Source organism: Pan paniscus, chromosome 14 (assembly GCF_029289425.2).
Source record: "Pan paniscus chromosome 14, NHGRI_mPanPan1-v2.0_pri, whole genome shotgun sequence".
Lineage (NCBI taxonomy): Eukaryota > Metazoa > Chordata > Mammalia > Primates > Hominidae > Pan > Pan paniscus.
Genome location: NC_073263.2, coordinates 100,842,448 through 100,856,177, shown reverse-complemented (window position 1 = coordinate 100,856,177; position 13,730 = coordinate 100,842,448). Strand labels below are relative to the sequence as shown.

Here is a 13,730-nt window from a genome sequence, read left to right as displayed (position 1 = left end):
CGTGTGCCCTCAAAGCCTGTGGTAACCAGACCCACCGAGACCTCATTTATTCATTCCACAAATATTTACTCAATGCTAATATGTGCCAGCCTATGTTCTAAACACTGAAACATAGTAAGGAGCAAAACAGAAAAATCCCTGCCCTGATGCATCTTACATTTTCCTATTCCTTCTTCTCCAATGAAAATGTTAGAGAAAGAATAAGGAACTTTGTACATTCCCTAATTTATTACCCCAAGAATGTGAATGCAAATTAGGGATTCCCAAAGTTATTTCTGCCATTTGTCATGCATTTTGAAATGATTATTCTTTTCATGACAGACAGAACCATGTGCCTTTGGCAGTTACTCTGAGACTTGCTATTCTTTAAGTGCAAAAGTGATTCAGATTGAACTTTCTATAGCTTTTCTATCTCATATGAGGGAATAGAAATGATACTAAACTAAAAGATTTTGAGGTACCCAATTAAAATGCTGGATATCCTTCTGATTCTTGGAAAACCAAACTGGAATAGAGACAGAAATAATAACACTAAGCACAGATTATTCGTTTCTCACATACTGTCTTAGAAACCTGCTCTAGGCTTTTCCTTTTGGGAAATCATGCATCAGGAGGATTAGGTCAACTATGCTAAGTAGAAAACTTCAAACAACAGTGGCTTAAATACAAGAGAAGTTTATTTCACCTTCATATTTAAAAAGCTCCAACCATCTTAACTGTAGTCAAAGCAGCCAGAAGGAAAAAATAAGAAAGGACAAAAGGCGACTTTAAGGAGCCTTCTCAGAAGTCACACGAATATGTGTGTTTACAGCTCAATGGCCAGGACGCCAGGACTTAGACCTGTGGTCAGACTGAGAGGCGAAGGATAAGAGATATGTGATCTCAGCTGGAGGCATTGCTGGCTCAAATAAAATGAAACTTCCCTTATGAAGGAAAAAATATACTGGCAGGCAACTAGAGTCTCTAGCACATGGAGAAAACCATCATCAGGTTCTTATATGTAAACAAACACCTTCTAATATCCATTTTAACAAGGGGACCACCCTCCTTTAAAAGTTACATGCACTTTCTTAAATGGATTCAACAAATGAAAAATTAATAAAAATATGGGCTTATTTCAGTTGAAACTCATTTCTTACGTTTGATTAAAAATAACAAACTAAAAGTGAATGTGAAGCTCTAAAAGATTTGTGGATTTATAGATACAGCCTCAATGGTGAAAAACTCAATGTTTTCCATCTAAGACCAGGAAGAAGCAAGGATATCCATTCACCACTTTTATTTAATATTCTATTAGAGGTTCTAGCTAGTATAATAAAGAAAAATAAAAGGCACAAATTGGGAAAGAAGAAGCATATAAACACATAAAACTTATTTCTGGATGACACAGACCACCTATGTTGAAAACTCTAAGGAATCCACAGAAAAGCTACCAGAAATAATAAACACATTTAGAAAAGTTGCAGGACACAAGAACGAAATACAGAAATCAACTGTATTTCTTTTTTTTTTTTTTTTGAGACGACGCCTCACTCTGTTGCCCAGGCTGGAGTGCAGTGGCATGATCTCAGCTCACTGCAACCTCGGCGTCCCAGGTTCAAGCGATTCTCCTGCCTCAGCCTCCTGAATAGCTGGGATTACAGGCATCCGCCACCAAGCCTGGCTAATTTTTGTATTTTTAGTAGAGATGGGGTTTCACCATGTTGGTCAGGCTGGTCTCAAACTCCTGACCTCATGATCAGCCCACCTTGGCCTCCCAAAGTGCTGGGATTACTGGTGTGAGCCACCACACCCAGCCAATCAGCTGTATTTCTACACGCTAGTGACAAACAATTGGGAAAACATTTATAAAACCAATTCCACTTATAATAGCATCAACATACCAGAATTACTTAGAAATACATCTAATGAAAGATGTGCAAGACCTGTACACTGAAAATTTAAAAATTGCAAAGGGGAATTAAAGAAGAGCTAAATAAACGTAGAGACTTATCATGTTCGTGCATTGGAGAACTCAATACTGTTAAGATTGTTGTAGTAGCTGTTGATTACCGAGCAACAAATTACCCAAGACTCAGTGGCTTGAAACAATAAGCATCTATTATCCAATTTCTGTGGGGGAAGGAATGTGGGAGTAACTTAGCTGAGTGGTTATGGCTCAAGGTCTCCCATGAGGCTATAGTCAGTCAAGGTGTCAGCCTATCTGCACTCATCTGAAGACCTGACTGGCACTGGAGGATAACCTTCCAAGGTGGCTCAAAAACACACCTAGCAAGTTAGTGCTGACTGTTGGCAGGAGGCCACGATTGTTGGCCATGTGGACCTCTCCACAGGTCTGCTTAAGAGTCCTCATGGCATGGTAGATGGGCTCCCCAAGGGCAAGAGATCCAGGAGAGAGCAAAGACACAGGAGTATCTGTGTCTTTTATGATCTGCTCTTGGGAGTCACATTCCATCATTTTCGCCACATTCTATTCATTATAAGTATCACCAAGTACAGCTCAAATTCTAGCAGAGGAAAAATAAGCTCCACCTCTTGATGTGTAAAAGAATCTGTGGAAACATTCAAAAACCATCACCATGGCAATCCTTCCCAAGTTGATCTAAAGTTTCAATGCAATTACAAGCAAAATCTTAACTCTTTTCCCCCTTTTTTGAAGAAATTACGGGCTGATTGTAGAGTGTATATTAAAAGTCAATGTCCTAAAATAAGCAAACCAGTTTTGATAAAGAAAAACAAGGTGGGAAGACTTATATTGCCTGACTGCAAGACTTACCATAAAGCTGTAGTAATCAGTGCGGTGTGGTATTGGCGTAAGGACAGACATATAGATAACTGGGAAAGAAAAGAGTCAAGAAATAAAGCTATACTGGTCAACTGAGTTTTGGTGCCAAGGTCATGCAATGAGAAAAGGGTCTTTTCAATAACTGGTAATGGAACAATTGAGTATCTGTGTGGAAAAGAATAAATCTTACCCTTTACCTCAAAAGAATTATACTCAAACTGGATCACAGACCTAAATGTAATAGCAGAAACTATTAAATTCTTGAAGAACACATAGGAGAAAATCTTTGTGACATTGGATTAGCAAAGATTTCTTAAATAGAACATCAAAAGCACAAGCTATTTTAAAAACCAGTTAACAATGAATTAATCAAGATTTTAAAATTTTGCTTTTTGGTAACAGACAAGCCACAAATTAGAATACAACTTTCACAAAACATGTCCAACAAAGAGCTTATATCTAGAATATATAAAGAATTATTTTAAGTCAATTAGAAGATAAATAGCCCAATGAACAAAATGGATAAAAGATTTGAACAGATATTTCACAAAAGAAGATATGAAAATGACCACTAAGCACATGAAAAAAATGCTCAACATCACTAATCATTAGAGAAATGCAAATTAAAACCACAAGATACCACTACACACCCAATAGAGCGGCTAAAGCTAAAACAACTGACAATACCAAGTGTTGACAAGGGTGTAGAGAATTTGGAAGTTTCAAACATTGATGGTGGAAATGCAAAATGGTAGAGCCACTTTGTAAAATAACATGGTAGTATTTCCTAATGTCAAATATACACTTACCGTATGACCCAGCAATTCCGTTCCTAAAGAAGGAAAACATATGTCCACACACAAATGTGCACACAGATGTTCACAGCAGCATTATTCATAATAATCCAAACCTGGAAGCAACTCAAATGTCCACCAATTGGTGAATGGATAAACAAAGTATGGTGCATCCATACTATAAATTAATACTTAATCTATTAATTGTTACTTAATGCAATAATAAATGAAAAATTAATTTTAAAAATTGGTGTAATTTTAAAAATTGGTGAAATTTTCATTTTCAAGTGAAAGAAGTAAAACACAAAATACTTCATATTATACAATACTAAGTATATGAAATTCCAGCAAAGGCAAAACTATAATTACATGAAGATCAGTGGTTACCTACGGCTGGCAGCTGGATGTGGGGAAAGAGAGCATGGGGCATGAAGACACCATTCATGGTCAGGAGACTGCTTTCCATATTGATTATGGTGGTGAGTACATGACTGTATATAACTACCAAAGTTCAACGAACTATACACTTAAAATTGGTGAGTTCTATTGTATGTAAATAACATCTTAATAAACAAAAAAAGGGAAAAAGAATTTTCTAATAAAAAAGAATGTGAAGATCTAGAAAGATCTCAAATAGATACATAAATCTTTTAAATTTTATAAGAGGTAGGATTTTAGCAGAACAAAAACAAGCTTTTAACAACAAAAAACTTCTGCTGCTTTGAAAATGTTCTCAGCTATCAATATAAGCTAACATGGAAGACCTTTGATAACATCCTATGCTGTTGTTTATAAATAATAAATAAATTCAAAACGACATGTTAATTTTACCATAGTCCCTTCCCAGAGGCTATCATCAAGACAGAAGGAAAATATCAACACAGTCAGTCCCCGAAGACAAACACTGGACACTTAAACACACATACACACACAAACACACACACACACGCACACACACAGAGAGAGAAAAACCAAAAGCCAAAAAACAAAACTACATATAGTTTAAAGAGATAATCAAAATTGATGAAAAAATTTTAATTTCCTGATAAAAAGACAATGTGAAGACCCATGGGAAAATGTTCTGTCCTGCAACAGACATGATAATCTACCAGTAATCTCTACAATGTAAAAGTACGGGTGTTTCTTGGCAACCTCTTCCTTATCTCTACTTCTTTTTCCTTTATTCAGTAACACTACTATACCAGCCTAATATACTTTAAATTATCCTTTAAGTTTTCTCTGAATATTTCTTTACTTCAGATTGAGTATGACAATGCAAGAAATACAAGACAGTGAGTTTGTTGAAGGTGAGGTTTAAGCTGAGTTTTTAACCAAGCATGGAGAGAGGACCAGTTAAATATCTTGATGATTTTAGAAGAGAAAGCATAGCTATAGGCCACATTCTTCATATTACGAAGAAAATAGAGTCTGCTAATGAGAAAAAATTTTCCTTGGCTATTGGTCAGCACACAGAAGGCTGCAAAAAGTTGTCGATTGTGTTTTTCAGGGCCTCTGGGGACTTTGAAAACCTCTTCATACCCAAGATTGTCCTCCAGAATCATGTCTCCATTGCTGATGAATGGGGCCTCATCCTAGTGGTGTGGCTAAGGGAAACTTTAAGAATAACTCTGTCTGTGCAGCTCGTGGCTGGAAGAGACATGGACGAGAGCCTTGAAATGTGCAGTGTAAGGTGCTGGACTCACTGGGCGTGGAGCAGAACACCTGGCCTTTGTCCTGGTTCTACCACCCATCATTCGTGCAACCTGAACCTCAGCCTCCCTATCTTTAAAATAGGCAGTGCAGGTATTCTACACTATAGAGAACACATCAAGAACCTAGTAAGGCAGTACACATTGCAAGCATCCTGACAATCATGTAGTATAATATTTTATAGTACAGAAATTATTTTTTGATAATATTAAGTTTTTAAACTAAAAAATTATTTTTAGAATGTGTATCAAATAGACATTGTGCTAGGCACTGAAGATTATGAAGAATAACATATAATTCCTATAAACTAAAAGGACTCTCCTACAATTCAATACCAAAAAACTAATAACCTAGTTTTAAAAATGGGCTAAGGACCTAAACAGGCATTTCTCCAAAGAAGACATACAAATGGCCAATAGGTACATGAAAAAATGCTCAATGTCACTAATCATCAGGGAAATGCAAATCAAAACCACAATGTGGTATCACCTCACACCTGCTGGGATGGCTATTATAAAAAAACAAAAAACACCAAAAGACAAGTGTTGGTTAGGATGCGGGGAAAACTGGAACCCCTGTGCACAGTTGGCAGAAATGCAAATGATGCAACTATGGAAAACAGTATGGAGGTTCCTCAAAAAATTAAAAATAGAACTAATATGATCCAGCAATCCCACTATTGGGTATACATCCAAAAGAAATGAATCAGGATCTCAAAGAGGTCTCGGCACTCTCATGTCATCACCATGTTATTTGCAATAGCCAACATGTGGAAACAACCTAAGTGCCCATCAACAGACAAAGGGATGAAGAAAATGTGGTCCATGCATACAATGCAATACTATTCAGCCCTTCAAAAAGAAGGGCATTTTGTAATATGCAACAACATGGATGAAACGTGAGGACCTATATGCTAAGTGAAACAAGCCAGTCACGGAAAGACAAATACTGCATGATTCCACTTATATGAGGTATATAAGATAGTCAATTTCACAGAATCAGAGAGTAAAATGGTGGTTGCTAGGGGCTGGGGGCAGAGGGAAAAGGAGAGTTAAAAATCAACAGGCATAAAGTTTCAGTTAAGCAAGATCGATAAGCTCCAGAGATTCGCTGCACAACCCCATACCTATAGTCAACAACTATAAACTGTAACTTAAAAATTTAAGAGGAGAGCTCTCATAAATAAAGTCAGGACTGACTCAGGAAAAGGGTTGGGCCAGGACTTAAATGAGTAAGATTTCCTAGAAGAAGGGATATGTGAGTGAAAGAGGGGATATAGTTGGAAGAAACTGCATGTGGTTATGCAAAGCTATGTTTTAAGAGCATAGACATAGGCCGGGCACTGTGGCTCATGTCTGTAATCCCAGCAATTTGGGAGGCCGAGGCGGGTGGATCACGAGATCAGGAGATCAAGACCATCCTGCCTAACACGGTGAAACCCCGTCTCTACAAAAAACACAAAAAAATTAGCCAGGCATGGTGACAGGCGCCTGTAGTCCCAGCTACTTGGGAGGCTGAGGCAGGAGAATGGTGTGAACCCGGGAGGTGGAACTTGCGGTGAACCAAGATCGCGCCATAGCACTCCAGCCTGGGTGACAGGGTGACAGTGCGAGACCCCGTCTCAAAAAAAAAAAAAAAGAGCATAGACACTAAAGTTATGCTACCTACATTTGAATCCTGTCTCCACTACTTTTCAGCTACCTGGTGTTCTTGGCAAATTACAGTCATGTGTTGCTTAATGATAAGAACACATCCTGAGAAATGTGTTATGTGATCTGGTCATCGTGTGAACATTACAGAGTGTACTTACACAAATCTAGATGGGATATATATTTTCATTTATATATATTTTTTCATACAGAAAATCAAGTGTTCCGGCACCATGACTGAATATCAGTCATTTCCCCTACTTGATCTGCAGTGCCAACACTGAGTGCCATACACCAGGTTTCTACCTATGCTCCATTAGAATCCACAGGGCCACCACTGAATACGCACTCTGTTGTTGATCAAAACGTTGTTATGCAGTGCATGACTGTAGTTAATTTCCCTGTGCCTCAGTTTCTTCATCTATAATAGGGAGAATATTCCGTAGTTCCTCAGGTTTTTATGAGGGCTAATTAAAATAATATTTGTAAAGTGCTTAGAAAAGAGTACTATTAGTCAGCTTTTTCTAAGTTATACTGTGGTAACAAATTATCAAATTTCAGTAGCTTATAACAAAGATTTCTTTCTTGTTCATGCTACATGTTGGTACAGCCCTGCTCCATATGACTTCTTCATTCTGGAGTCTGAGGAGCAGCCCCTCTCTGGGCCCTGCTTTTCTCATGGCAAAGGGGACAGAGCAATGGTGGAACCAGGCAGTGGCTCTTCAAGCTTCTGCTTGGATGAAGCATTTGTCACTTCTGTTCATATTTTAGTGGCTAGTGTAAGTCAAACAACAAAACCTGATGTCAACAGGGCATGCAGAGGCCCTATAGGGAGGGCTTCAGTAGAGAGGGGCAGAACATATTTTGACCAAATATATTTGAACAAACAAAAATACTAGAGTAAAAAATCTACCACAAGTGTCTGGTACATACTAAGTGCTGTGTGTTTGTTAAAGAAAAATACGTGTTTGCACAATCACACAGAATCCTGAAAGTGGATGTTTGGGAATGGATTGAGTGTAGTTGGAGTGTATGGTTCACAGAAGTGACAGGGGTAGGTGAGGAGGTCGCATTTTGAAAGGAGGCTAGATTTCTGCCTACAGGTAGAACATAAGTTGCAATAATAAAATTTTATAGCTATTTTTATAAATTTTATAAGGCAATTCTATCTGCCAGCTTTATTAAGACAATGGCATCATTTCATTTATTCTGCACTGAGCATTTAAAAATCACACGTCAACTGGTCGCTACCTCCCTGTGTTAACAATGGCCTAAGACACCATTTGTCATCCTGGGCCTGAGTTGCAATTGCCACAAGGAAGAATATATTAATAGAAGGCTTCTTCCAGTTAGTCCCAGCTCCCTGTGGTCAGGAGTGGGAAAGGTAGCATAGAGAGGGAGGGAGGAAAAAGGAGAAAAGGGAGTGTATATGGATGAGTCAACGTGAATGTGAGTGTGTGTGGGGTGTACAATGGACAAGCACTGACATCACACTTGCTATTTTAATTATAAGGCACCCTCCAAATTTGGATGCTTCTTAAGGACCTGCTACTTGTCTTCAACTTCTACATGTGGTCCTTTCACAAGTCCCATCACCCTCATGGCTTTGGTCAGCCTTGAAATTTTTGTTTGTTTGTTTGTTTGTTTTTTGTAGAAACAGGGTTTTGCCATGTTGGCCAGGCTGGTGTTGAACTCTTGGGCTCAAGCGATCCACCTGCCTCAGTCTCCCAAAGTGCTGGGATTCCAGGCATGAGCCACTGTATCTGGTTAGCCTTGATTTTTCTTTGCAGTTTCTGTCCTCATTTTCAATGAACTACTAGAAAATAATCCAAATCTCTAAAGTAAGTTTAACTGGGAGGCTTGTGCATCAGAGGAGTTATCTGAGCTGCTACCTATACCACTCTTTGGTCAATGGAGAAGCAATCTAAGGGAAAAAAGGTTAAATAGGAGAAAAGGAAGCATGGAGAGAAGAGAGAGCTGGGCACAAGCAAAGGCGGCACAGAGGAACCCACACCTACCATCCCTCGCCCAGAAGTAGGCCAGGGCGTCAAAACGTACTCTAAAGATGCTTATGCTTCCACACCAGGTTATGCTGTTTCCATTTGTTCACAGTTACTTTCAGACAGTGGTTTGGGTTTTTTTGTTTGTCTTTAAAAGTACTACAGAGGGAAGAGAGAAAGGCAAATCACAGCCCGCAAATGCGCTGTCTTGACTCCCTCCAGATGGCTCATTTTCCCTACCCCTGTCCTATGATCTACAAACCCTGATAAGGCTTCTGTAATCTTGCACCATCGTAAAGTGTTTCTTCTTGAAGTGCTTTAAAGATCCCCACTCCTTACAGAAAACAATCCAAACTCAGACCACATTTGAAGTCCCAAATCTTACTTTTGGGTGTAACAGATTGTTTTTTTTCCACACTAAGGCTGCTGGATCAGAGATAATCAAAGTCTGATATACTGTACACGACAAGTAACGAATGCAGGAAATGGGTACAGTGAAGGACTGCGTTGAAGGGAGAAGTCTGAGGAATATAGGCCTGTTAATTCACTCTCAAACAGCTTAAAAGAGGGTCAAGTAAAGATAAATGTGTGAACTGTAAAAAGAAAATTGGCAAAAGAAGGCTCTTTCTATTTTAATCATGCCAGAATCAGATCAGTCCTGAGACCTTGGCTTTTGAGAATTAGGGTGCATCCCTGTGGTAATGACTCAGTACTATGATTCATAAAACTGTAGAAAATGAAGAAGTTCTGAGATGTAGATGGCTCAAAAGCTCTCTGCAGAACCACAAGAAGAATTTAAATGAAGTTCAGTAAGTAAGCAATGCTTTAAGGAAAAGTATTAATGTGTAACAAAATTAGTGGAATTATGAATATGTAAAGACTGACTTCAATTTTTGAAGGTCTCTCACCAGACATTTAGAAGAACAGTTGATACAGTCACTGAAATGTTGAAGTATTTGTTTAAACTGATATGTCACTTGGCTGTAATAGCCAAGCTTTCCAATTACAATTTTGCAACATTTCATGAAAACTCCTATTTTAAATACTAAATGTTTGTATTAAAAATGAGAACTGTCAAATGAGGAAAAAGGTAACACAAAAACATTTATCAATGATACATGTGAATAATCTTACAGTCATCTTTAAGTACAAGAGAATCTCCCTCACCTTTCCTGGGCAGCAGCTGGAGTCTCTACTGGATAACAAAATAGGACTGAGGTCTGACAGCCATCCTGGGCAAACTAACTTACTATTGCTCCTGTAAGCTAAAAACTGTCTTCCCTCAACTCAGAAAAATGATTTAGTTATTTTCTGTGATATCACTGAAGATAAAAAGTGGTCAACTTACCTAGTAAAATACTGTACTGACATAATTTATCAACCTTCTATTTTAATCAGTGGAATATTTTAAAGTTATATATTCAAATACATCTATAATTATGCAAGAATAAGGGACACCGAGGAGAGATTAAAAACTAGCCTAGGCCAGACACAGTGGCTCACGCCTATAATCCCAGCACTTTGAGGCGGATGGATCCCCTGACGTCAGGAGTTCGAGACCAGCCTGGCCAACATGGTGAAACCTCGTCTCTACTAAAAATACAAAAAAAGTAGCCGGGCGTGGTGGCGTGCACCTGCAATTCCAGCTACTCGGGAGGCTGAGGCACGAGAATCACTTGAACCCGGGAGGCAGTGGTTGCAGTGAGCCAAGATCATGCCACTACACTCCAGCCTGGGTGACACAGCGAGCCTGCCTCCAAAAAAAAAAAGCTAGCCTAAACAAAATAAATCAACCAGTACCTAGCTAAATAAAATAAATAAGCTCAATCCAAAGTTGGCAGCTTTCCAGAAAAGCATGAGTAAAGTTTTTGGTTTCTATGACAGCAAATAACAAATTACTCATGTTTCATACAAATATCTTTGTTTAAAAAATACTCTTTTTCTTAAAAACCACATTAATTGCCAGAATGAAATAAAATCATTGATTAACACATATGGTTAAGTGAATTACTGGTTTCAATACTAAAATGTGAAATCTCATCAACAGGTTTTGTAACATTCCCCAAAACACTGAATATCATCTATAATTATAATTATCTGTGCATTTCTTTTGCATAGTAAGAATTTTATTTTGTTAGTATTTTATTTAGCATAATATCTCCCCAAAAAGGGAAGTCACTTGATCTATAAAGGAAGAGGGGAAGTCATGTTGAGCAAGAGACATCTGGAATAGGCAGACTGTGGCTTTGTGAATCTCAGGCTTGGATCCTATAGTCAGTGGTGTGTAAATCAAACACTCACAAATAATACTGATATTGTCTTTTACAATCTTCCTTATCTAAAGTATGCCACATCACAGTAAATATTTCATAATAAAAATGAGAATTTTCTAGACAAAGAAAGAAAATGTTCCTTAGGTTCAAAACAAGCACCAACATTTATGGTATAGGAACGTAGGAAAACTGGCTATGATTCATGAATATTAATTATTTTAAATAAACAGTCATCTAATTATGGTAAAATAGTAATAAATAACAAGGTTAATATGAAGATTTATCAGATTTTTTGTCATAGTAGAAGGCCGGTAACTTTGGCTGAATCAATGACTGTAAAAGGCTCAGAAATGTTTATTATTAGTAGGGTTCTTTAAAATGCTACATTATCTTTGAATTATATTCCAAACACACTGTAATTCTATTCACCCTTCTGAAACAAGGGATTTTTTTTTTGTCAAGAATTTTATTTTAAATGTCTGATTCCTATTAAAAAGTTAAAACAGGTACCCCACTACCTGTTAAACATGTGTACCGGAAAAGACTATAATCATAACATATAATTTTAGATTTTAAAAAGACTATAAAGAGATGAAAAATGCAACCTCCAATTTTAGTGCACTGAATGTCACACAATGAAACTTTCTGAGGAGACAGCAGGCACTTAAAGCTAGGAGTCTAAAAAAAGAATAAAGAAAGAAAATGGAATGTGTTTTAAAAAACTGAGTCACATAAGAGTTACTAAGGAAGGGGACAAATATTGAGAGTAAAAGAATTAATAGTAACTAACACAATGAAATCGTATACAATAAGGTACTTCAATATTTGAATGCTTTTGGAAAATATTTAAAACAGAACTCAAAACAATTACTGCTAAGTGAAACAAATATGCCATGGAAGAAACAGTACATCCTCAGGCATCTCTCATGATCAAAGCAATGAGCTCCTTCTTTGCTGTTCTCAGGCTGGTTAAGTCTTCCTCAGTCACTCAGCAGTTCTAACTGGGTGAGCCTAGACTTGGGGGAGTCTGGCACCTGTGTCCCAGAGAATCAGTCTAACCCCAGGATGGCCCTAAGCCACCACAAGTCTCAAGAATACCAGACGGATAGCTTAGGTGTTTTGAAGACTTCACAATAGGGTTTAGCTCTGTGGTCCTGAAGCCAAATCAGGTATCTGGGTAGATGTGAAAATTTTTAGGGAGGAGAAAACAAAGTGACTTGGAGCCCCAGAATATTGGCTGCAAGCATATCAGCTGTGGGGAACGAAGGCGTGAATTTTAAGCAAAGAATGAACACAGAAAAGGAATAATACAGAGAGCTTAAAGGAAGAAGAGGGGTAAGCAGGCATACAGGATGACACACTAGCCCCAAATACCAGTCATTCACCCAAGAAACAAGGATAGTGATAATTTACTTGAAATGTGTACAGTGATTGCAGTGAAATGTGTATTATTATGAATCCATTCTGTCATTTAAGTCTTTTCTAAGAAAGAAATAAAATCTATGCTCTATAACCACTAGTTAAAATTTATTTTTATAAATCTTGAGGTTTAAATTTAAGTCATGGATGAAGAATAAAACTCTACTTCATGCTCTAATTTTTTTTAATACCTCACAGAGAATTTAGGACAAATGTTTATTATTAAAATACAATAGCATAGACAAGATGAAAAAATTCCAGCACACATACTGAGGTTGCTTGGTTCATTCCCTTCTTCCATGATGAGACTTTGGTCAGGTCCAACCCACCTGACTTTCCAGTTGGCATTATTTTTTTCCCTCGTGTGACAATGTCTTTTTACAAAATGAGCAGACTATCTCTCCTTATTTTTAGTAAGTCCAACTTCTTCATTTTCAGGCTTTTTTTTCCCTATGATTTAAAAACAATACTGACAAGAAGCCCAGCTAAAACTTTCATCAAAATTACCTTGAAAGCACAAACTGGCCTCCTTTGTCTCAATTTTTCATGTGACTGGTCTTTTTTTTTTTTTTTTTTTTTTTTTGAGATGGAGTCTCACTCTGTCGCCCAGGCTGGAGAGCAATGGCACCACCTCGGCTCACTGCAAGCTCCACCTCTCGGGTTCCACGCTATTCTCCTGCCTCAGCCTCCTGAGTAGCTGGGACTACAGGCGCCTGCCACCACGCCCAGCAACATTTTCTGTATTTTTAGCAGAGATGGGGTTTCATCATGTTAGCCAGGATGGTCTCGATCTCCTGACCTCATGATCTGCCCGCCTCAGCCTCCCAAAGTGCTGGGATTACAGGCGTGAGTCACTGCGCCTGGCCGTGACTGGCCCTTTTTAATCACCACAGAAGTAACATTGAGCCAGACCTGCCATGGGTTAAAAGAATGTTGAGAGCCGGGTGCAGTGGCTCATGCCTATAATCCCAGCACTTTGGGAGGCTGAGGCGGGCAGAACACCTGAGGTCAGGAGTTTGAGACCAGCCTGACCAACATGGAGAAACCCCATCTCTACTAAAAATACAAAATTATCCAGGCGTGGTGGCACACACCTGTAA

At 38.2% G+C, this 13,730-nt stretch overlaps 1 protein-coding gene across 2 annotated transcripts in view; it reads right to left on the bottom strand.

Moving 5' to 3' along the window:
* The window catches only part of UBAC2 (UBA domain containing 2), a 185,902-nt gene that overhangs the window by 54,628 nt on the left and 117,544 nt on the right, over positions 1-13,730 (bottom strand). The gene's annotated exons all lie outside the window — the stretch shown is intronic.